General features: G+C 41.8%; 1 protein-coding gene and 1 long non-coding RNA gene across 2 annotated transcripts in view; one reads left to right on the forward strand and one right to left on the reverse strand.

Moving 5' to 3' along the window:
- zfhx3 (zinc finger homeobox 3) overlaps positions 1-25,221 on the reverse strand; it is a 177,903-nt gene that overhangs the window by 139,067 nt on the left and 13,615 nt on the right.
- Positions 13,528-18,384, forward strand: LOC118819129. The gene is made up of 5 exons (XR_005008132.1): positions 13,528-13,572; positions 13,768-13,894; positions 17,254-17,281; positions 17,725-17,797; positions 17,902-18,384. It is a non-coding gene; the product is annotated as an uncharacterized LOC118819129 (long non-coding RNA).

Consider the following 25,221-nt stretch of genomic DNA (forward strand, 5'->3'; position numbering starts at 1 on the left):
ACATATATATATAATATATATATAATATATATATATATATATATATATATATATATATATATGTACCTCTTCACCATTATCAGCTTTAAAAAAACGAGGTTAAGATTTTATATACATATATATAGAAACAGTCTTGCCACGTCAGTTAAAATATAAACAAACAAACAAATAAATAAAATCATGTAGCACTTTAAAGAAAGCACTTTTTGTTGGTCATGATATTATAGGTTTTTTCCCTGTTTTTCCGAGAAAGTCAGGGCAATTTTGTCCTGAAAATGCACAAAAACAAGCAGGCATACACACAGAGCCCATAGGGAGACACAGACATGGGAAGAAAAAGGCGACATGAAGGAGCAGGGCGAGTGCGTCATATTTTGGAACGAAGGGGCAGCCGTTGGCCTTAGGCTTTAAGAGAAGAAAAAGGAAGCCCACTAAAACACTCACAGCCAATTGGAGGAAGCAAATGCTGCTCATTCTTTGTGTCCAACCAGCATATCTACTGATTAAACTGGCCACAGAGCGAAGAGAAAGACTTCATCACCCATTTTGTAACTGATTTTAAGGACCTAAAAATGATAACCAATAATATTGGTGGAATTTTGTATAAAAATAGTTGCTACAGTTGCTACTCCAATAGTAAATACTGCAGTGGTTTAAGTTGTATTTACTGACTGTCAGTCGACAAGTTTAATGAACTCATACACTGATTTCTCTGTGTTTCTTTAGGGACTATTTGGCTTTACAGCTCTCTGAATGTACCTCTTCACCATTATCACCATAAAAAAAATGTTTTAGGCAAAAAGCTCATCTCAGAACCATTATAAAACATATAAGACATCAGGCAGTTTATGCATAACCATTTCATTTAATAACGTTCTGTGAGGGAGCTTGTAGAGGCGTTAAACTTCAGACGTCTGGTTCCTATCACCACCACTGTGAACAGTTCTGACAAACCACTCTGAATGACTTTGTTTACATCTCAACCACTAAATTACGCAGAAAAATCAGTGGAATTCCCCTTTAAGTCTTCTTGAAAGTGTTTTCCTTATATAACATTTAGAAGACTGAGATTTTCGCCCCTGCTGATAAATCTATGGAATGTTAGTATCAACCAATTTTATCAGCTGAACAGTATATCGGTCAGGTCCTGGTTCACATGATCACATACAGCTCATCCTTCCTCTCATCTGAAGCCTATCCCTCCTCCCCCTTAGTATCTCCCCACAGACCAGCTCGGGACAGGACCCCAGGCCTTCCCTTCTGTGTGTGGAAGTAATACCAGATTACAGAGCAACTGTTGTCAAACGTTTCTATAATATGTTTTTCTAGTCCTTTTTTTCCCCAGCCTGTTGTTTGGACAGCTGTCCTTTAGCGGCGGGGCGTCTTAAAGATGCTGCTCTAGCATGACTTTGTGCCTAAACAGAATTAATGTCTCATTTCAGCTTAATAAACATGAAATACATTTCCAATTTGGAGACCCCCCGCTGGATCCCTGGCCTCTGCGTGTTGTTGCGTGTGTGGTATGTTTGTCAGAAGGTGTGCGAGCGCTTGTTCTTCTCCCTTTAATGTGTGGAACGTCCCGGTGATGCGAGCTGATAGGGGCAGTAGGTGCCCTCTGATTGGCTTGGAAGTTCGTATGTGTGCGTGCACATGCATGTCTACAGCGCAGGCCAGCACGGGTTAATCTCTCTCTCTGATTCAGGAGCAGCAGACGTGTCCCAACAGGCCCAAAGTACACTCGACCCGCAGAAAAAGAGAGAGGGAGAGAGAGAGAGAGAGTGTTGAGAGAGTTTAAAGAAAACAAAAGCGGACGGAAAGGCGAGGGAGGAAAAAAAAGCACACATCACAGAGAAAGCTCCTTTTGTTTGTTGAATCAAAGCAGATCAGCTTAAATGAAATACCCATCAAAACAGGCATTCATGGAGGGGTGCAGGCGCTGGGCCAGCGGAGGAGAGGTGTGAGGAGCAGGGAGTGCTGGGAGGGGGTAGAGGGGGGGTTCTGGGTTTTTCGCAGGGTGTGACCGCTGGATGGGAAGCAACCTGGGCTCGCTGTGAGAGGAGGTCACCGCCATGCTGAGGCCTGCTGAGCAGGGGTGTCCTGATCAGGGCTTTTATTGCCTCCAAATCCTATTCCTTTAATACTGAGTATTACTGTGCAGATACTAATGCTTCGTTCCAAACCACATGCCTCTATACTCTGCTAATAAAGTGAACAGGCTACCCACCTCATCAACAACCTGAATGAATATTCTGTGAGTGCTGTCCGAACTACACTTCTATACTTTACCTACTACAATAATGAGTGCACTTGTAACTGTACTGCACTATTTTTTGAAGACTATTTAGTGTGCTAGTATGTCGATCGGGACACAGCACAAGCCTATCCAATACTTTTATTGTAGATAAAAGAGCCGCACAACATACTAATACTACACGATTTAGGTAAGATACTGTAGCTGTCGGGAGCAAATCTTATATCAGTTTTGTCGTTTTTTATTTTTTAAAAATATTATGAAAACTCCAGCTGCCCTTTACTTTATGTGAACATTTCATGACGATTTGACTGATAACAACGAATCAAAATTACTTTGAAAAAACTCTTTTTACATTAACTTTTATTGTAAGTAAAGAAAGTTTTTCGCTTTTGCTTGAAAGTTTTATTTAATACAATAAATAAAATCACTTAATGTCATTTGTCCATACATGGTGTGATTTTCTGAACTGACACGTTTTGTTTTTTGGACTATCCTTTTAAAATAACCATTTTGATGTCATCAATATGCTACTTGAATTTTTTAGTTGCTTAAAATTTTAGTTATTTTAAGAACACTCTGATATCACTCTAAGCACCAAATGTGCTATAGCTGTGCACTCCAATTGGCCTGGTTAGTCTAACTGTGTTTTGACGAAAAGGTAGCTAACTTCAAAACACTGGCACAACACATATTACAAATGCATGTTTTCATTTTTATTACTTTTAAAAATATTCACACGGCTGCCTTTTTGGCTGCTTGTAAACTTCTAAAAAATCCTGTACGCTGTAGATAACGTCTGTTTACATCACATTTATTACAGATGTGTAAATAGAGTGGGTAACACAGCCTTAAGGCTTAGATTCATGCTTATTACAGTCAATACTCATCAGTTTTGATACCAATCTTTCAGACCGAATCAGGACACCCCTACCGGTCAGAGTGTGTGTGGAGAGGAGCACTGGAAGTTCTCCCAGAGGCCAGATGCTCTCTGTCAACACAGAGATTCCAGAGAGGAAGCAGGGCTTTACAGCAGCAAGCGCCACACAAAGCCCAGGCCTGGACTCGCCACCGGACGCTCCGAACTACCTCGACCTGCCTGGCTCACATAGACACATACAAACACACCCTTTCTGGAGACACCTTCAGGCCCAGCGTAGCCCTCACACACAGTCTACACAATCACTTAGCTTAGCATAAAACTGACCTGATCTGTACAGTGACTTAGTTATTAATGTCTAAAACAACAGCATCGTTTTGACTGGGATGTATATCCTAACTTGGCTTAAGAGCAGACGTATTAAAGAGAAAGACAGGGCGAGAGAGCCTACAGAGAATGAGAGAGAGAGAGAGAGAGAGAGGACTCACTGACTGGGCTTAGGCCTTCTCTTCCTCCTCTTGTCAGGAGGTAAATAGCTATTGGCTGCTCAATAAGTGGCTCCAGTGCATGGAATGAGGGGCCTTTTTCCCTGCGCTCTCCCCAGCCTTGACAAGCAGCTATTGACAGAGCAGTTACACACTCGCCCATTGGGGGAAATCCTCCACATTGTGCCCCAGGCAGCTGATAAATGGAACTCATATGCTACCTGAGAGTGCATGAGCCTGTGCACAAAACACACACACACACACACACACACACACACATATACACGCTTATACATACACACATATACAGACATCGTGGTATACAGTCGCAAGACTAGCATGAGAGGCAGACCAGCAGGGGAGCCGTATGTTAATACTACTGATGAGATGAGGCAGACAGAGAGAGAGAGAGAGAGAGACCAGGAGACCGCAAGAGGGTTTAAAAGGTCAGTAAAGAGGTTAAGGTCATAAATGTTTCAACAGAAGCGGACGTTCCTGAGACATGCCTTGACTTTCACTCTTGTCGCTCGGTACAGAAATCATTCCACGCTGCTTTTTTTTGAGTGGCACAAGATTACAGGATGGGAAATTACAGTACGCAAACCTTTCGCTCAATATTTTCAACCATGATCAAAATACTTGATTAAAAAAAATAGATGAAACCATTCAATAGCCAATTAAGGGTCTTGGAAATAGCTCTCTGAGCCCAAACACACTATTGCTATTGACACAAGAGGAGAGGGGAGCTACGCCAGTGGCCGCCTCTCTTACACTGATGTTTTCAAAGAGAACGTCAATGTTGATCGTCCAGACCTCCACCAGAGATGTATACACGTCGCAACACACGGTATCAGGGAGCCATGGTCACCCAGGGGTGGGTGGGTGGGAGGTGGGGAGATATATAGTGAGAGAGGGAGAGAGAGAGTGAGAGAAAATGTCGCACGCTCTCCTCACCCTCCCCTTTTCGATGCCTGGCTGATAAATAGCCGGGGGTAAAGCTCTGGTTTTCACTTTGTGATATGATGTCAGTAACCTTCATTGATCCACGGTCGGCCAGGCGGGCCTTATCGCCGGCTCTCTCTTGCCGTGATATACTGGGATCTGGGGCTCGACTGCTTTTTAATACACTGCACTTTGGGTGAGGGTGTCGTGCGCTAACCCCCTCCGCCTGGGCTAGCACCTGAGGCTGTATTTCAAAGCCACACTGTGAAGGCCACAGAGTCGACTTCCACACTGCTCCTCAAAGGGCCGTGTTAGCATTAAAACTAGGGCTGCACAATAAGGGCGGGTGATACGACAATATTTATCATTATTAATATGCTTTTCTAAGCCACTGTCTGAGCACATTGTGGATTCAGTCAGCACTTCAAGAACAAGACCATCTGCATGTTTCATTAAATAGAGAGCATAATTAGGCCTGTTCAAATAGATTTAGCACAGCGCAGATGAATAAAAAAACATTGTATTCAAAGTTGTTGGTATGATTTGGTGGTTTCAACTGTATATTGTGTATCGTGAACATGTCTTGCAGTATTGTGATGTTATGTTTTTGCCATGACTGGGGTATTATGAGGTAAAATATCATATTGTAATTATATCAATACATATTGCGACTGTAACATCCATCGCAATCTAACATTAGTGAGCCTGTGATGTTATATGATTAAAACCCAACCTTCTTTATTTCATCCAATCTGATTTATGTTTGTGTGCCTAGATTCATCAAGTCAGAACATTCAGTGATTGGATGTTGCAGACCTCTGATACAAATATCGGGAAGGCAGACATCACAATAACCTCAAACAAATGATATGCTGAGTAGCCCTAATTAACATCCATGCGGCTCAAGACTGGCACACACAATGTGGATTTAAATATTCTAAACTAGACACCAAAAGACATTTTTAGAAGTTGTATTTAATATTATTTTAGAATCCAGACTTTATTAAATGATTATATGCTGTAATTTTTTGTTTACAGTTTTGTCAGGTTTGATCACCACTTTTGAAAAACAAGATTTTATTTATTATAACTTTATTATAACACGGATTGTAAGCATGCTGAGAGTATTCAAAAAGAACTCAAAACTTGGTGAAACTTTAGCGAATTATCTAATATCGCCATCGTATGTGAATCTGTATAAAATTTATTTTGCATTTGAAACCTAAACATGGAGCCGGATCTTCTTCTTGAGTCTGCGCATGCGACACTGATACATGAAGATGTACGACGAATAAAACTCCTGCGAAATCCGATCCGACCCATCTGACTTTTAAATGAGTATTTCAAGAGACTCGCGGAGGCACACGCACCATATTTGAGTGTTTTTCTTCTCCTGACTCTTCTTTCGATTTTAGCGCAAGTTTACCGTTAATTCGCTAATTGATTAGTATGATTAACTTTGAGTCGGGAGTTCGAGGTGGGTGTTCAGGGGCCATGTTTCAGAGTGGAACTGCATAGTGCAATAGGCTCATCCTGGGGGGCATTACTTCGCAAACCATAAAAAGGTGAGCAAGGAAAAGAAACTATTATGCTTGGGTGTATGAACACACACACACACACACACACACACACACACACACACACACGCACACACAAAATTGGCCATGGATTCTCCTCCCGAGGAAGTTACACCCAGATCATCAGAGCCAGGCTGATCTATGCATGCTGCTCCATGCCAGGCACCCTTGTACACTGGCTCACTTCCAAAGGCCTCGAAGAGAGGGGAAAAAAAGGTGGAGAACAAAAAATACACCATTCTAACTAAAACAACACAAAGAAAATGAAATAATTACTAAAACATAATTAATAAAAAATGACCGATCAGGACTTTTTTTTTGTCTCCCACCAATTTACACCCATCCAACACACACCTATTCCTATATATGTGAGCTGAAGCAAGGCCAGATAAAGGAGACTGGACGACTAGCAGCAGCATTATCCTGCCTATTGATTTTAGCTGTTGGGTATTACAGAGGGAAACAGTGGGTTTATCAGGCCAGGATCCCCCCTGCACTTTTACTAACTAAACGAGTCTTTCCACGGCTTATCTGACAAAGAGCCTATTACGGACTCCCACTACACCCTCTCTGCACGGCTGGCAGGACGGGGGGCCGGCGTGGCCTTACCCGTTAGCTTGGAGCTAGGCTAACTTCCACTGTGCTGGGAACCGCTCGTTAGCATAAGGCTAACCCTGGCGCCCAGACGTATGATCAGCCATGCATTATGATTTGTGTGGGTCGCTAATTATGGCTGCCACCTTTTCCTCTTGAATCCGCTCTTCTGTGGAGAGTCGTCCTGCGTCTCTCACCTGCAGATTAACTCCGGGTGAGCTAGCGTCGGCTCTACAATCTCTCTCTGCCTCTCTCTCCTGAATATGTGCAATAGAATGAAGGAGAGATAATGAGAGCGGTATAATCCCACAGAGGAGCCTAATTCATCCTCTAATCACAGACTAAATGTTGGTTTTAATTACAGAGAAGGGGAAAGATCTGAGGAGCATGGTGCTACTGAAGCTAGCCAGGCTTAAAATCGCACTAAACGCCTGTTATCGTGCCCGGCTCGCGGGCGAGATACCGCCGCCAAACCGGCCCTCCTCCTCAAAGCAGGAAAGCGGGGCGCACGAGCCGGCTTCCCTTATGCAGCGAGATATTTCATTTGGATGCGTTTCCCATTTCCCGATATTAATAATGAAGACGGGTCGAGACGGAGAAAATTTCCCCACAGCAATTAAGGTGAAAATCCATAATCTAATCAATGTGCAATTCAAAGGGATTGTCTTAATGCACATAAAATATGGGGCGCCGAGCATGTGTACATGATGATAGTGTACATAAATGGACATGAAAATTTCTACAGCGAAAATGACCAGTGTGGGATTTATACTGAAGAAATGGGGCAAAAGTTTAACGATTTACATATTTCATCAGAGCCCACAGAGCGGGCTCTGAGAGTGTGTGAAAATTTAGTTGAAGGGGTGAAGATTGCAAAACAGCTTAATCTAGAGAGGAGGGGGGGGAATACAATCAATCTTTCTAAAGCCAATCTGGATTTCTCAACCGTCTGACAATGTAATCCACTATCTCAAATACTCTTAGCACACTCTAGGGTCTGAGACAGAGTCTGTTTGTGTGTGCGGGTATAAGATTGGAACCAGGCTCCACATTATCATGCATTATGGAGCAACAGTGAGGGCGACCCGTGCAGTCGCTCGCTCGCTCGCACCCGGGCCTGGCACTCTCTCAGGGGGCAGTGCTCCCTCGTCGCCACCCCGCTCCGCCTGTCTCTACGGCCACCCTGCAATTTGCTAGGGGCGGAGATAAATCTTATCTCGGAGACCTGATTAAGTTTTTAATTTACATTCCAATCAATAGCCCAGGTCTATCGGCAATGTGTCTAAAACTCTATTTACCAAAGGATTCCCTGCTATCAATTGATCAAGGACTCGGCAGCCATAAATTATACGCATGTGTGTGAGAGAGTGTGTGTGGCACTACTTTGGGTCCGCGCCTGGGGGATTTTTGAGGTGAAAGCAAGACGGCGGGGAAGTTTTGGACACAGGCGACTCACGATTACACCCAGCGGAGCAAGCCGGTTACCTTAGACCAGCACAAGGTGCTAGTACCACTGGCATGACTAGGACAAAAACAATGGGCTGTCCTACATAAAAAAGACAACATTATTTTACTGCCTCTACCAAGCCGGTGGTCAAATCTTGGCCTATAGTTAAAACATATTATAAAGTTAACATACATCCACGAGTCATTGTGTGATATAAACTATCCAACAACTTCATTAGGTCCAGTAATGATACAGACCCCAGTTTATTTGTCCTCCCTGCCCTGCTAGTAGTTATGCCATTTGGGTGCATCTGCTAACATCACCTACACAGAAACACACGGTGTGCGTCTGTTCAAATTTACCCTCTGCAGAGCTAACAGATAGCTATCAGACCTGGTGTAAAGGTAACCGGATTCAGACCCAACCTAAGGACATTCAAATGTAAGCACACACACCCCCACCCACACTCTAAACCCCTGCTCTGACCTGAGTCCTCCCACTTCCTGCCCCGTCCTGCACAAGCACCATTATCTGTTTACGTTTGCTCGCTTTCCCAACGGAACTCTCCAGGAGGGATCGACTCCGGCTACTGCACTGCCCTGCACTGAATTCCTGAACGCAGTTCCGACGCCCGTGCGTGGCGGCAAAGCCTGCTGAAAAACACAGGCAGGGATTGTTCAGCCACCGGCTAGCACCACCGTGACATCCAGGAAACGGCCCAGCAGCTATTTTAAGCTTTTCTAATGTTTGTTTGGGAGTTTGGGGCTTGCAGCTTGGTGTGTGAGCGTGTATGAATCCTAGTGTGCCTGGCTACGTGAGAGAGATAGTGGTAGTAAAGCAGAGTGTCAGAAGATATTGGCTGAATTCAGGACATTTATGTTGTAGAACAGAATGAAACGTGTTACGTTTTAACACTAGAGTTATATATAAATCTTCTATTTAAATCTTCACTGCTGTTGTAACAAAATCTTTTGTGACAAAATGTGATAAAATTTTATTCCAGGTAATTCAGGCCCCTCCCTATTGGCGTATTCCTCATGAAATGCTCACGCAATGAAATGAGATGCTGGTGTTTTTAAATGGTGTAAATACATATATCAATACATATATGCAAAAGCTCATTATTTAAAGCCATTTATCGTGGCAATAAAATTGTTTTTGCCTGTAAAAACACCACATATAATAATTTGAAGAACAAAATTTGGTTCCAGATTGCTCCTGGTTGTCCCCAGCCCCAGGTTAAATTCATCACCAGCACACCTGATGTAACATAATGAAGCACTGGTTACCCAAACCAGCTTTTGGATGATGACTGTAACTAATACCGGGCTTCCTTGAGGATAGGTTTGGAAACAGTAAAATAAACACTTAATAATATATAAATAACATACTTACTGTATTATTGTTACTTGTTATTGTTATTTTCCTAAAATGTTTGCTGACTATATAAATTGCTCTTAGGTGCCAAAACCATCTGCACAGTACTGTATAATGCACATAATATATATTACACATATAACGCATATTTGACGTACACTACACTAAGCTGTCCTGGCACTGTATAAAAACAAACCTGTATGTGTGTGTGAAAAAAGGCTTTGTTATGACAGCAATGATATGCATGAACAGGACAGTTATATCATGGTGGTAGACCTATGTATGTAACTTAGCGGTGCTACCTCTCTGTCCACCCTGTGTAGCTCATGTAGTGGCCAGTATCCTGATCAACCCCCTCCAGCACCATTTTCCCAAGCAGAGGAAAAGGAAGGAGGGCAAGTCCTTATCAGCCGGGAGAAAGTGTTGTCATGGCGTTTCTGTGGCGACCCTGCTGACTCTCCCATTCCTTAACATGAGATCATTTTGGACAGCTGACCTCAATATCACCACAGCGCTCACTGTCAGCCAGCTAGCATCCAAATGGGATTCTGCTGCTTTCCCTGCATCCACAGCCACTGTGCTAGCACCCTGGCACCCAGCTAACACACTCAAGCGCTCCTGACATTTATACCCAGCTATTTAGAGGAGTTCAAGGTATTAAACTGAGGACAAAGTAAACAGATTCTTTTTAATTCCTCTACTTTTTTTCCTTTTCACACATTTTCCATGCACCTGATATTATAAATGAAAGGAAACTTTCCCCCCAAGCTGGGCTGTATTAGGCGGTGACTGCGCAGGACGTTTATCCTCCCAGCTACGGAGTCACACGGCGAGCAGACGTGGACGGCACACACACCGTGCGATCTTTCACCAACCGTTTCTGACAGTGAGTGACCGGAAAAAAAGACGGGGGGAGAGAAAAATAATGCGCTGATAAATGTTTTGGGAGGAATTTTAAGTGCTACTTTGTCACGGAGCGAGCTCAGCTCTGCCAGAGCCCAGTATAAACATGTGTCAGAACTGCATGTAATTACAGCAGAAAAACTTCCTCTCATACTGTGTGTATGAATCACCTCTCAGCCTGGTTTGCGTGTGTGTAGAGACAGAGATTACCCCCCCCACCTCCCTTCACTGCTATACATACCTAAAGGATGAACCGACACACTGTGGCCACATTTGCCAGCTACTGCTCTAATAAGCTGTTATACAACTGTTAAGAAACCAAAGAAAACAGCTAAAAGCTAATCTATACAGTCACATGGGTGACTCTCCTGCTACTGCGGAGAATAGGCCAAATCTGGCCTTGACATTCAAATCATGTGAGCCGGGCCATCAGAGGTGTGTGTGTGTGTGTGTGCGCGCGTTCGAGAGACAGAGAGAGACCTTTCCTAGCCGCTAGCAAGTGATAATGAGCAGTTTATCTGAGTCTACCCCACTCGCACTCCCTTAACTAGCCTGTCCAGCTGAACTGCTTACTCATGCACTTTTCATAATGGTTAAAGTTGAGATCTGGGGGCAGTAAACTGCTCCTAGATCAGTAGAAAAGGACCACTTCCTCCTTCTCTGTCTCCTCACGGATGTGACTCGGCCGAGAGAGAGAGAGAGAGAGAGAGAGAGAGAAAGAGAGAGAGAGAGAGAGAGAGAGAGCTCTAATGGGGACTGCTTTCTACTGTCCTGCTCATGTTTCTCGGAGCTGCTATATTTAGCCAACCTTGTTTCTCACCGCCATACTGAAATGGTATTTACAAACACAGATCCCATTTGGCAGCCAATAGGCTGCTGTGAGGAAACCAGCTAGAAGAGCAGAGCTTAAACTTTCGTCATACTATTCAAATGCATCTACATAACTGCCTGTTATCACTGTCCAAAAAAAACAAACGAACCAAAAAACAGGCATCTCTGCTTCTTTCGGATTTGACATTTGAACATTGTGTGAAAATTTCATGATGAAAGGACCAACAGAAATGCTCCAAAATGACTTTACATTACCGCACATTAAAAATCAAAGAAGAATTCTACTGATTTTCTCAATAATCAATTGGCTAAGACAACTATTGTTAATGTTCACAGTGGTGGGACCAGATAACCGAACAGTTTAAGCTGCCACACAGACAGTTATTACATTAAACGCTGCCTGATGCCTGAAACACTGTTTTATGATTGTTTTGAGATAAAGTTTTGGCCTAAAACATAATTTTTAAAAATCAATTAATGACAGAGAGGTACATGGAAGGGGTTGTAAGGCAAAACAGTCCCCAGAGAAAACATAATTTTTTTATTTACCACTATTTTACCATTATCCATATTACATATAAAACTCAGAAGACACATCTAGGTTTTTTGGTGGTTTGGATAGTTAATATAATGGTCATATTTACACTGCTGACCTCACTGTAAAGAAATCAGAACCATTTCACATCAACGATGGATTTAAGGAGAAATTTAGAAAAAATTTGCCTTTAAATGTTTTGGATATATATGCTTTTTTTGGACAGCTACAATATGCATTTATACTCGATTTACAGTTTGTACTGACAGGCGTGACTATCGCACTCATTTCATTGCTAAAGAAATGTCAAAAACATTGCAATGCTTGTTTTTCTTTCTGTAAAACAGGACTGTACAAACAATAACATCATCCAATTCATATCATAATAAAATATCTTCTCTCCTACATACGAACACAGATTTGGTATCAATTGAAAGTTCAGAATCTTCGACAGCTTTTTTCAATGAGCTATGAGTGAGAAATAGTTCACATCTAATTACACCATGCTTTTTTTATCTCTACTGATAACGGTGACGTCTACGGCATAAATCATCACAGAACTGAAGCACAATCCTCGTCCGGTTCATATACAGTTGAATCGTGCAAGCTAAGGTAGGATCTTGTCCAAATCATATACATATCTCGACCGCTCCACACTGACTGTGTAATAAATCCACAGCAGCTATGCCCATCCAGATGTGTTAGGAGTCAGAGGGGCCTCCTTAGGCAGGTCAAGGCACGAGGCCTAAGCCCATCAGAGAGAACATTCCAGAGGCTTCGGCAGACAACACAGCAATGAGTTGAATCCTCAGACACTGCGTAAACCACCAGTTCTACTCAGCTATGGTCACCTATCTCTCCCTCACACAGTCTTCCCAGATTACTACAGCAGTCCAGCATTAAGTGATGTAATGCGACTGAGTAATAACCAAACAGATGTGCTGCGTTTCTTCAAATAAAAGATCTGAGGTTTAAAAAAAAATGTGTTCATCTAATCTAAGATATTTTCCAGGCCCAAAATAATATCAACCCACACTAAAGCGACACGAAGGCAAGTCTCTAGGGAGTTCAGGGCCACTTAACAGACATTAATTACTTTTTTTTCTGTGCTCGCACAGCTTTTATCCAGGGCCCGGTCATTAGGAGCAATCTTGATTAGCAGGGGAGGCTTTGTTGGAGGACTATTTGTCCACTACATACAGAGACAGAGAGAGAGTGCAAGAGAGTGCATTCTATTTAGGGGCGGATCCGCCGGTTTCAGTTGAAGTCTCCGCCCCCCCTCTGCCACGATTGTAAACTTTTCTGTTGATATGCAAAGCAGTGCGGATCATTTGGGTCCCCATGGCAACAGCGCCCCTGCTTTGCACAAATGTAATGATTAATCGCGCTTTTGCTAACAATGGCCAGTGACGGTGTTCCAACATAAACGGTGTAAGGAAGAGTGCGTGTGACTTCGGGGGGGGGGATCCATACGTGGACACACACACACACATGTACACACATACACACAAACACACACTCCCCTGCTGTTGCCTGTCCCTTGCATGCAAGAGGATTCATATATTACAAACATGCACACACACACAGCTATCACGTGGACAACTAATGCCTGAGTTTCAAAAGCGTGGCAGGGAGCACGGTGAGGACACACACACACACACACACACACACACACACTCAAACAGATATCAGTGCACAGCTGCATACTGCACTGAGCAAACACAGTGATAGGTGTCAGCCTCCAACGACAGTAAGCCTTATATTCACAGCCTCCAAGTGACCCTTATGAATATATCTAATATTAAAATCATTATCAACAGCAGCAGTTTTGGTTTTCTTTACTGTGACATATTCCTCTGGTGGTCACACTAATTAATTCGTACAGAATGAGAAATGTATTTTTACTTTATTTGACAGTTCTGCAGCTAAACTGTCTCTCACACAGATACATACACATACAACTACAACCCAAGGCTGTGAGAGAGAGCGAGCAGAGCTAAGCGGTGCCCTGCCATGAACTGACAGAACAATAGTGTGATGATGCAGCGTCATTTGTAAGGTGAGATCTTGTGGTAAGTACATCTTTGCTAATGCATTTCTAAGTTTTTTCTACAGTCAGATTGAATAACGAACTGATTATTAAAGCAAAGAGCTTTTTTTAAATTCTGGCGAGTGATGCTGCGGCTGTGATGTCTCGGCTTGTTTCTTGCTACAGTTTAGTCCAAATACAGTGAACTTAAATCACCCGCAGTCTGATCAGATTACACTTTAGGCCAGTAAGTCAAGGTAAAACAGAAGGTGGAAAATCATACTGCGATACAATAATCGCTCAAAGTTTGTGGGAAACCTGTATTAGACTGGTTTTGCCGTATACAGGAGTATACCTCCAAAACTGCAACAAATCTGTGTGAATTGGACAGGGTGACAACTAGACAAATTAAATTCAGCATTAGAAGCAAATCATCCTTCTTTTTTGCCCTTAGAAACATGTATATATACAAATATATACAAATACGTATATATATATATATATATATATATATATATAGATATATATTTATTTATTTATATATATATACACACACACACACACACACGTGTACGTGCACCTATGCCAGCCTACAACTGTTTAGCTCCGCCCATTCACACTGAAATTATAGGGGTGTTTCAGCCTGGAGTGTTTTGAATGAGTCACAACAGAGGGCAGCCAATCAGAACAATGCTTATTTATGTATATCAGTCTTAAAGGCAGTATATATACAGCCTGTTAAATTTTAATGCACATAAATAGGTGGGAGGTTGTCATGTTAAAATAAATCATGCCTGTTTTTGGTGTATAAAACAACCCAAATGTTACAAGTGGACCTCAGGAGGGAACAGTAAAATGTAAGAAAAAAGTAGGTTATGGGCTGTTTAAAAAAAAAAACAAAAAGCAAAACAAAACAAAAAACAAACATTCGCTTATCTTTCATCTTTGTCCCACACTGCCATGGTATTTGCAAAAACAGATGCCATTCAGCAGCCAATAGGCTCTTAAGAAAACGAGTAAAAGCTGACTTTAACCTTTTGCTAGTCTATGCAAATGTAATTATGTAATTATACATGCAATTACACAGAGCGTTAAGCAATTCTGTTTACATTCAATTCACATTCTGCACTTCAGACATTTTCCTGCTTACTTTCCTGCTCATTTTCTGAGTCAAGAAACATCAAAAACCTCACCAAACGCAAATCATAATGAAATATATTCTCTTTTACAAACACAAATGTGGTATCGATTGAATTTGCGCTTCTGATAGAACATATCCGCTCGATTCAATGAACTATGAGTGAGAAATCGGGTTAAATGATCACAGAACTGAAGGACAACATAATCGGTCTGGTTCATGTGCAGCTGTATGCAAAGGTTTGGACAGCCCTGGTCAAACTGCATGACTTGATGATTTGTGAAAATACATAGAACAGACCTCTGTACATTTTAATACATTAATTACATAATTAATTACTGTTTATTTGCTGAACTTAAAATATTAAGGTTACAGCACATTTAGTATTTTATTTTTTAGAAATTAAATAGAAATTGCAAAGTAAATTTAGCCATTTTTAAGTTTGATCCCTGTAGAGGATTGTTGACTTATTTTCACTTAGAAAATCAACAAAATATATAACACGACCAGGTATATTCAATCTTTTGCATAGGACTGTATAGTTGAATTTTATCGGCTTATGTCTCGTACAAGTTCTTGTACATATCATATATCGTTGTTGTCAGAAGAAAACACTCATATCTCCAAAATGATAACTTTACAGCAGAAGGAAAAACCTACTTTACTTTTAATGTAAGTCAATGGAACCAGACTTTTTTCCAACTCATTTTGGGTCGTTTATTTTGGTCCATTCTTCATGAAATTTACATACAATGTAAAGGACAACAGCTATTTTCAAATTATGTCAAAAAAACTGAAAAATGGCAAAAAGGGAGATATGAGGTTTTCTCCCGACAACAGCAATATGTATCTTGAATGCACTACACTGTGTAACAAATCCACAGCAGCCATGCCCATCCAGAAGTGTTAGGGGTCAGTGTAGCCCACTCAGGCTGTAGAAAAGGACACACACACACACTGAAACAGATATCAGTGCAAAGCTGCACACTGCCCTGAACAAACACACTGATACAAATGAATTTTGGCATGATAAGCTAATTGTTGTTATTTTTATTGTTCTTCGACACAAGCAGCCTTGCTTTTTCCTTCATCTCAGTCCTGTTTCTTTCAGGTTTTTCCATTTATAATGCAAAGAATACGCAGAGATCAGTATCAATAATATACTCACAATCATTTCTCTCTAATGTGGGCTCAAGCGTAGAGAGAGAATGACTCACAATGCAGAAATCTAACTGTCTCCATTAGTTCAAGGACACAGCACACAGCCACTACTTCATATTGTATACTTGACCTGTGTACCAGCTCTATAGAACACAGGCACACAGAGGAGCAGAACATGGTGGTGCTGTATGTGTGTGTGTGTGTGTGTTGTGTATGTGTGTGTGTTTGTGTGTGTGTATGTGTGTGTGTGTGTGCGCGAGTGTGTATGCAGGAATGTGGCCAGAGCGGAGGGCTTGGAAACTGTAATTCAATCAGCGCCACTGTGGCTTTGACGCAGATTCACTTTGTCAGTTGAGCTTTACATTTAATTCATCATTTGGAAAACAGAGACAAGCAAAACAATCAGTTCTTTCAACTGCCATACCTGGCATGGGGGGGCGGGTGCAAATTTAATCACCAGCTTTTATTGGCTAACACCACTTCCAACCCTCCCCTTTTCTCGGATGGCGCCGTCCACACACTGCCATATCTCAGAGCGGGACACTGAGGATATATATTGTCCAATTACGGCCTCAAATCGGAATTAGCCACATGAGAACCAACAGCAGGCCTCTGCAGCCATGCGCACACACATATACGTACACACTCACTTCTTATACAACGTCAAGAGATACAGCGTACGTACACTGTATTAATTAGTGTAACAATTAACAATTAACAGCCAGAATTCAACAGTATTATTCTGTTATGCACAAAAAAACGGATCTTTACTGTAAAACAAACTGCAGCTGTATTTTTACAGTATTATCATGTTATCCTTACAAAACAGCTATTTCCTATAAAACTAATGCATTACAGGAGTTGCGTGGCAATCCCTTGTGATTTTCATCCATTCTCATGTTTTATATTACTGTACGGCTTTTCATTTTGCTTGTGAGGTTTATTCAAAACTCGTCTAAAACATTTCCAACTGTCAGGATCATCTTCTTGTAGGAGGCTGTGTTTTTTGTCCTTTTAGCATATTCAGCAACTAGCCATTAAATGCTGGCAAGACTGGATATTATCTTAGCATTCACAGGATATTATCTTCATTTTTCCTTAAGCTTGCTTTGCAGTGCAACACTGGACAAAGTAAGTTTCTTTTACCTTAATATCTATTTATTAGTTGATATATCAATTGTAGTAGACTTACATTTGTTATATTTGTTTTGTGTGGGCTAAACCTGCTTTACAGAGAATCTGGAGAGAGAGAGGGAGCAATTAGCTAACAAAAATTGAAATTGACATTAGAAAAAGATGTCTTATGTACACAGAGTTTGGACTGAGAAACATTAAATCTTCTCTCTGCACAAAATACCACTTTAATGTACTTTAGGCAGCTGGTGCATAAAAGCATCTGCAGCACTGTGGTTGATATTAAGTTAGCCTATTCACCATAGCCAGCTCTGAAAAGGGGAAATTCAGGAATATGTTCAGTGGTGATACTGATACTTCAGTGAGGGATATATATATAAGTGTACATGGTGCATAATGCTGGTATTCTGCCTAAACAATTAAATTGACATATGTTCTAGTCGTTTGCTGCGGCTGCAGCTGATGTGGAGAGGATGGTCAGCCTGCCAGCAACTCCTTGGCTGCTACTGCTTGGTATGTTTATAAAAAACTTGCATAAGTCAACAACAATTTTGTATTTCAGCAAAATGGCACTATCCATGCTGCCAGTGGTTAACTCTTCATTTGTTTTGTTTCAGGTGAGAAAACAGCAAGCTGTACTAAACGCTGGGTGGTCAGTCTTGAGGGACACATCACCAGTGAAGGCAACTTTCTTGACCAGGCTTAACTTCTCTATTTTCCACATTCTACAGCTTCAAGCTTTAATATCAAAGACATGCAACATAATCAGCTGAACTAGAACATGTAGATAAAATGCCTCTAATAGTGGGACACCACTGCAGTGTGATGTCACATGGTTGCGCTGGACACTGCGCTTGGTTCTGGTCTATTGAAGGAGAAACAGCAAGCTAAATGTCTCACATTCAACCTTAGTTGTTTCCAGGTGTTTTTACTTTGACATTTCTCACTCAGTGAAGGAGGCCAAGTGTCCAGTGCAACCAAATAACATCACTCTCCCATCACTCCGATGGTGGTCTACCAGGAATAGGACTTTAGTCTACTTTTAATAATAAAAGACACTAGAAGAGGGAAATTTGTGATCAAATTTTGTGTTGACCTGACAAAGCCAGTAGAAGATGCTTGAAAACTAAAAGTAGTTATAGCTGTAGACTGTTGCACAAAGATTATTTTCAACGTTCATTTGTTTATGTTGACATGACATCCAAATAGACCAAGCTTTAACAATATATATTTTTATATGTGGAACATCTAAGTTAATTAAAAATGACATTTTCTGATTTGACAAAGAGTTTATTTACAACAAAGCAACACATTTTGCAAGATGTACTTGGTTTTAAGTCACATTTTTGAAAATGCCATGTCAATTATCTGTCTCTACTGTAGTTAATATACTGCTTGATAATTTTTTGGCAAGATTAAGAAGCAATCAATCTGTACAGAAAAAAAGTTTGTAGCTATACCTGTCAAAAAAGGTAATGAACTGTTAACCATTAGCGTCATTATACTGTAAATATACTAAATTACAATTATAACCTGTACTTATAAAAAACAGTATTAAACCGTATTTTTACAACAGTAAGACACCGTTACTTTAATGGTAAGCTCGTCGCAGCCCTGCTGCCAGTTCTTTACCATTTTTATTACAGTGAATTTTTAACAATGTTTCTTTTGTAATACTTTATTTAAGAGTAGTGTTAATAAGGCTGCACAACACCTACATAAACCTTTCATAACAAATGACATAAATATATAGATTTATAAAGGTTTTTTCCAACAGTTGTCATAACACTGAGGTGAAACATCATCAAAATGGACAAAAACAGCCGTTATGACATGAATGTCATATTGGAATAAGCCTTTATAAAAGTTTCAGTCATGTAGGTGTTATGTAGCCATACGAATGCTGACCTTTATAAAAAATTTTCCCTCTTTTATAAATAAACACACACACACTTTACTACTGCACTACTGTTTACAGGTTTGGAATCACTGTTTTCAATAACATAAAACCAGTTTTGGTTATAGATAGTCTTGTGCCACTTCACAAGTTTCAAATAATTTGTACACTAGGAAGCCGTAAATAAAAATTAAGAAACGTTGGATGTGTCTGTAATGAAAAAATGACATGTATAGCATTGAGAATTAATTGCTAATAAAATTAGTATCCAGAATTCATCAAATTTCAAAAGTGGAGACCAAATCTCAAAGCAAGTAAGCTGACACCATAATTAATGTAGATAATGAGTGTTTTATTTGTCATTTTATTTATACTTAAATAATACTTAATACTTCATAAAATATCTAAAAATGCATCCTGGTAAATCGTTTCTTATTTAAATTCATATTACATAAGTTACAACTGCATATAAAATGACACAGGTTGTTAAAATGGCAAGTGATTCCAAACTTTTGAACACTAGTATATATACAGTATCTGCAATAAGAATTTTCTAAGCCTAACTCTAAACCCAACCTTAACCTCAGCACCCAAAATAAATGCTTTTTCCTTTGTAAACTGACTTGTACTTTTAGTTCAAAAGCATTTCACTAACTCAGGATTGTTGCATTGGTCCTAACAGAGGTTAGCCCTATTTTTCTCTGCTTTTCCTACATCCTCAGAGCATTTCTGTCCTGAAAATGTACCAAAACAAGTGCACACACACACGCACTCTCGAGGTGTTATGTCTGTCTGCAGGCCCAGATGGACAGGCGTGGAGTAGTGGCCTGTCCTGGGAAAAACTGGCCCAGCACAGGGTTAACCATGCCACGAAGTGAAACAATGAAATCACAGCGGCCAGCGAGCGCCCGAAAAGACAGAAGGAGAGCGTATGTGTGTGTGTGGGTGTGTAGTGTGTATATTAGGGGGGCTCCTCCTGCAGATGTTGCCAGGCCCCCGCGGGTCACACAATCACACGCATTTGCATTCCTGATGGAGGGAGTCGGGATTAAGGGCGCTGAATGCCTTTCTCAACTCCACCGGAGTTTGCACACACCAAAGAGAGAGAGAGAGAGAGAGAGAGGGCGAGAGAGGTAGGGGGAGAGAAAAGGGGATAGGAAAAGCAGAAGAAAAGCACCTTGAGACAGAGTTAAAAGACAGACGTGTGAAAGGAACGGGCCAGGAGAGATGGAGTGGGAGAGTGAAAGAAAAGGAGAAAGAGACAGAGAGAGAGAGAGGTAAGAGACGAGTGTGACGGGAAAATGGAGGCAGATGGAATTAGGGAGTAAATAGAGAGCGCTGTTGTAAATAGGAAGAAGAATGAGAAATCAAGCATACCATACGTCTATTGTATCTACGGGCATCTGCGTGAGCTTGTGTGTCTGGCTTGTCCCCTTTCCCAGGACAGAGGTCTAAGGGGGGCCTCGTATTTCTCTGTGCTGTCAGCCAGGGCTGCTGGAGAGACAGTGCTGAGCAGCTGTGTTCTACGAGGTGCCTACACACACACACACACACACACACACACACACACCCCTTTTTGATCCATCTGCTTTGCCCCAGTCATGACTGCTCCTATCTTACTCCCCCACTAAACGTTAGACATGCGTAATGGGGAACGAACTCAACTTGGCAAACGGGTAACGTGTTGGCTAAAGTCTAGTCTCGGTGGCAAGATGTGCCCTTGCAACGAGAATACATGTCTGGGGGCAACTTGTTAAAACTTTTGGGGCTAGAGTGCAGTGAAATCAAGGAAACAAGGGTACACCTCGTCTAAAACCCACCCGCAAACTCCTCTAGCCTGTGTTTTTAACATCCAGAGTGCAACTGATAACACAAGCGAAACAAGCTAGCTAGGACAACGGTACTGTAATGTTGTGGTGGAAGTCTAGTATCACAGGGCCAGACGTGATCTCATAACGAGAGCATATGTCTGGGGACAACTTGTAAACTTTGCTGGATTGTGGCGAAATCCGCACACTCTAAAACCTGCGCGCCCCCAAATTCCTTTAGCCTGTGCTTTTTCACAAGCTCAAGTGATAACTGGCAAAATGAGCTACATCACACATCTACGTGCTTGTTTGGAGCTTTTCGGAGGGACATTTCAGCCATACAAACCTACGGGATGACATCAGTCCATCTGAGATTGCTGACAAGTGCACTATCGCACCTTACTTTGTTCCCACCCTAATTAGTACGCCCCACCCGCCCCTACGTTTAGCAAAATATTTCTCATGATTGTCCCTAGGCATTCACATGTGGCCCCCTGAGACCAGCAAAAGTCAAGAACTGGTCCAAAGAAAGAATAACAAGACTCTCCCTCACCCATATTTTCTCTATCTCTCTCGCTCACCCTAGCCTTTGTCTTAGTCTGACCAAATCATTAGCTTGGAATGCGGTGGAATTGTTTCGGAAACGTCTATCTCTGCGCTGATGGATGGCAAAAAGAACGCAGCAGCACAAAGTCACAGGCATTCAATCACGGCAACACACAGGAGTATAAATACACACGCACACAAACTCACATGTGCACAATGGTTGCTTATCCATGATAACTAAAGAGGCACCACAACTAATTAGTTTTACTGCAGGAGAAACAACTGCTGAGGGATGACCTGTGCAGAGAGGAAGACGGAGGGGGGGGGTGGAGGACATGGAGTAAAAGCTAGCGAGCCCCAGCCAGCTGCTTTATCTTAATAGAGGTCAAACCTAAACTCCAAACTGTGGGGATCTGGCTAGTCTCAGCCGCTGTCACAAGCCATTTCCTCCATATCAAAAGCCTCCCCACTCAAAATGGAGGTGCTGCTTTATCTCTCTCGCTCTCTCTCGCTCTCTCTCTCTCTCAGTGTTGTTTGCCTCTGTCATAATTCTATCAATGCTAATTACTTCCAGCACTGCTGTCATTTCTGCCAGAGACACTTCTCAATCAAGCAGGCCGCTTATTCCACAGAGCGCTGGGCTCGGGGCAGCTGACCAGCAAAGGCATCCAGAACGGCCAAATCCACGTTAAAAACGAGCTTCAAGCTGAAAATTGTGCCACGTTATCGATAGAATCTGTATCAAGTTGGCACTTCTGACTTTTTAAAAAAAATTCCATGTCAAAAAATGACAAAAAACATGACAAAAACGTAAAAAAGAACAAGACCGTATGTAACTTTTTCTCCTAAAAAATAAAAAACAAGACTGCACACAACAAAAATCTGAATCACAATAAAATAGCATCGATCGACAGTACAGAATTAACACTTTTGACCGAATATTTATGGTTGTTTTAATAAGCTACAAGCGAAGAATAATAATAATAAATGTAAGAAGAGACGTTTCAAGGTATTTATATCACCTTGAAGGGTAAACTACACTGGATCACACGATCAATGGATATACTTTACCCCTCTGACTTCCCAGCCAGGCTGGTTCTAAAAGACCTGGCATGACTGCACTGGAGGGACCCCGTTCACCTCTACTTTCTACCTGCCAGACCCCCAGAGGCCCAGCGAGCTGGTGGGAATCCTCTGGAATCCTCCAGAATGAAGTGTACTATCTTTGTCCCCAGCTAGTGGCAAGCAATGGCTCCACAAGTTAATATTTCCTACTTTTGTCTGCTCATAAATTTGCATGCCATTAAAAGAAGGGAAAAAAAAGCTGACCTAAATGCATTTTGAACACCCTGAGTAATTAGCAGAGCATTCTTTGGAGGAGGGCGCCGGCTAAGAGGGGCCCGTGACCTGAGCGAGAGCGGGAAGGAGAAGAAATGAGAAGAGAGATGAAACAGCAGGGACTGGAGAGGACCCTGGGACTCTCCCTCTTTAATCAAGCCCATTAAGAGGCAGCTCAACGCGGGGCGGAGAGCATCCTACAAACAAGCCCCCCCTAATTCCCACCTCTAAACAGAGGGGGAGTGTCAATGAGGGTAATAAGGAAAGACAATGAGTAAACAAGCCGGGGGAAGCCCACCCCCTCTGTGTAGGAAACTCCCCGGCTCTCTCTGGGCTTGGCACGGGCACAATGGCCCCTGCTGCAATTAGCCCCAACCGCCGGTCGTTTGGCATTTGCATATAAATGCTCTCCCTGGCAAGCGCTAAACACCCGGACACGCGCCGTGCCCCGAAAACAGACGGATACCACACTTCCAAAGGGTATGGGGGCTCTGTGGGACCCCTTGGGGCCCTCGTGTCGGGCCCCTCCCTGTGCCCACCGTGCTCAACAGGCTGCCACCCACCTGCTAGCTGCTCTGCGCAGCCCTGGCTCTCAGTTCCTGTTTCGAGGGAGATTGTGAAAGACGCCAGGGCAGGCTTCCTGTTACTCAGCTTATGTCACGAGAGTGTTTCTCTAGCCTTCTGAAACAAGGCCTGAGCTCTTACACACTCTATACACACCTACACACACAGATTTTTCTCCATACAATATCAGCACACATCATATTTTGGGCTGTATGTATTAAATATGTGTTGGTTTGTGTTGATGACTGCTTTGAAAACAGCAGCTGCACATCATGAACATTTAATGACGAATAGAACAAGAGAATAAAAGTTACCTGCTGGAAAAGAAAATACTTTTACATTAACATACATTAAAAGTAAAAACCTTCTATCAAGTTATATCATCAGAGATAAAGGTTTAGTTACAACATCAAGAACGTGTAATTACCTATAGCAAATCCTTAAGACTACGCTTAAACCAAAAAGGAACACATATGGTGCTTTCAGTTTCAAAAACACATGACATGAAGCTTTTGTTAAAAGGGCACTTCACAACAGTCAACAGCATGTAGTTGGTTCTGCTCTCTTACAAATTCAGGACAATTTTGTCCTGAAAATGTGCAGCAGGTTCCAAAAGCTTGAGACCACATTGAAAATTTGGGCTTTTTTAATTTAAACCTGTAACTAAAACACCATTTTTTTTTATTAAAACAAAGAGAGATATGACAAGTAAAATGAAAATGATTCTGCATTATTTGTGGGTCACAATTCAAATGTAAGCAAATTTGGGACACTGACCACATTAAGGCCTTTGTACAAAGATCACATTCGTTTTACCATCTTATCTCTTCCATTAAAGCACATGTTCAGACAACTCTCAGGCGGATTTGAACCACTCGTTAAGAGGGTTTTGCAAAAACTTGGACAGCTCGAGCACTGTCACTGAAGCAAAACAGAGACGTACCAAATACTAAGAAATTCTAAAATGTAAATGTAAAACGAGCACATTTAAAATACAAAGCCATTCCGAAATTAGGAATTCTACTTTTTTCTCAAATTATGTTGATAACTGTATTTTGTGATGAAAACTTTCTCATTTAATTAGAAAAGAATCTAAAATAAGATCATTTTCACTTGTGGTCTCAGACATTTGGACCCCACTATATGAAAACAGGCACACACACACACACGTGCATGCTGTCCTCAGGAAGTCAGAGTGTGAGAAATGCTTCTCTGCACTCTGATCGCAACGAGTGGGCTGCAGTGGAGGCACAGAGTGGCGATAGAGGGGCTTTAGCCTTCCATCAGGAATGATAATGAGCGCCGCCTGACACTGTCCTATCACAGCCACGGAGCTCAAAAATAAAACCACTGCACAAAGACTCCTCACTCATTATATGCAACAGGAGCGCTTCATCTGGCCTTGGGACAGCAGCTATTGTCCTGCTTACAACACGTAACAGTGCTGTTTCTTAGCATACTTGGTCTCTCTCTCTCTCCCTCTCTGGTTCCTCCATGGTCCTGGCAGTTGTTATGACAGAGGCGATTCATAAAAACTGAGGAACGGAAGGAAGCTATGAAGCAAGTGTCTGTGCCGCCCCTTCCCCCCATCCTCTTCATTGTAAACACACCAAGTGTGTGTGGTTTTTAGACATATTCAGGACAAAAATATCCTGATGTTGTCAGAAAAAAACAGAGAAAAACAGGGCAACGTGGAGGATCAACAAAACTGACCTTTTTTTACACAAGTTTTCAAATTTTCCTTCTTAAATTTAGTGATGGAGCTATGAGGCTAATGTTGCCAA

The sequence above is a fragment of the Colossoma macropomum genome, unplaced genomic scaffold (genome assembly GCF_904425465.1).
Source record: "Colossoma macropomum unplaced genomic scaffold, Colossoma_macropomum, whole genome shotgun sequence".
In the NCBI taxonomy this organism is placed as follows: Eukaryota; Metazoa; Chordata; class Actinopteri; order Characiformes; family Serrasalmidae; genus Colossoma; species Colossoma macropomum.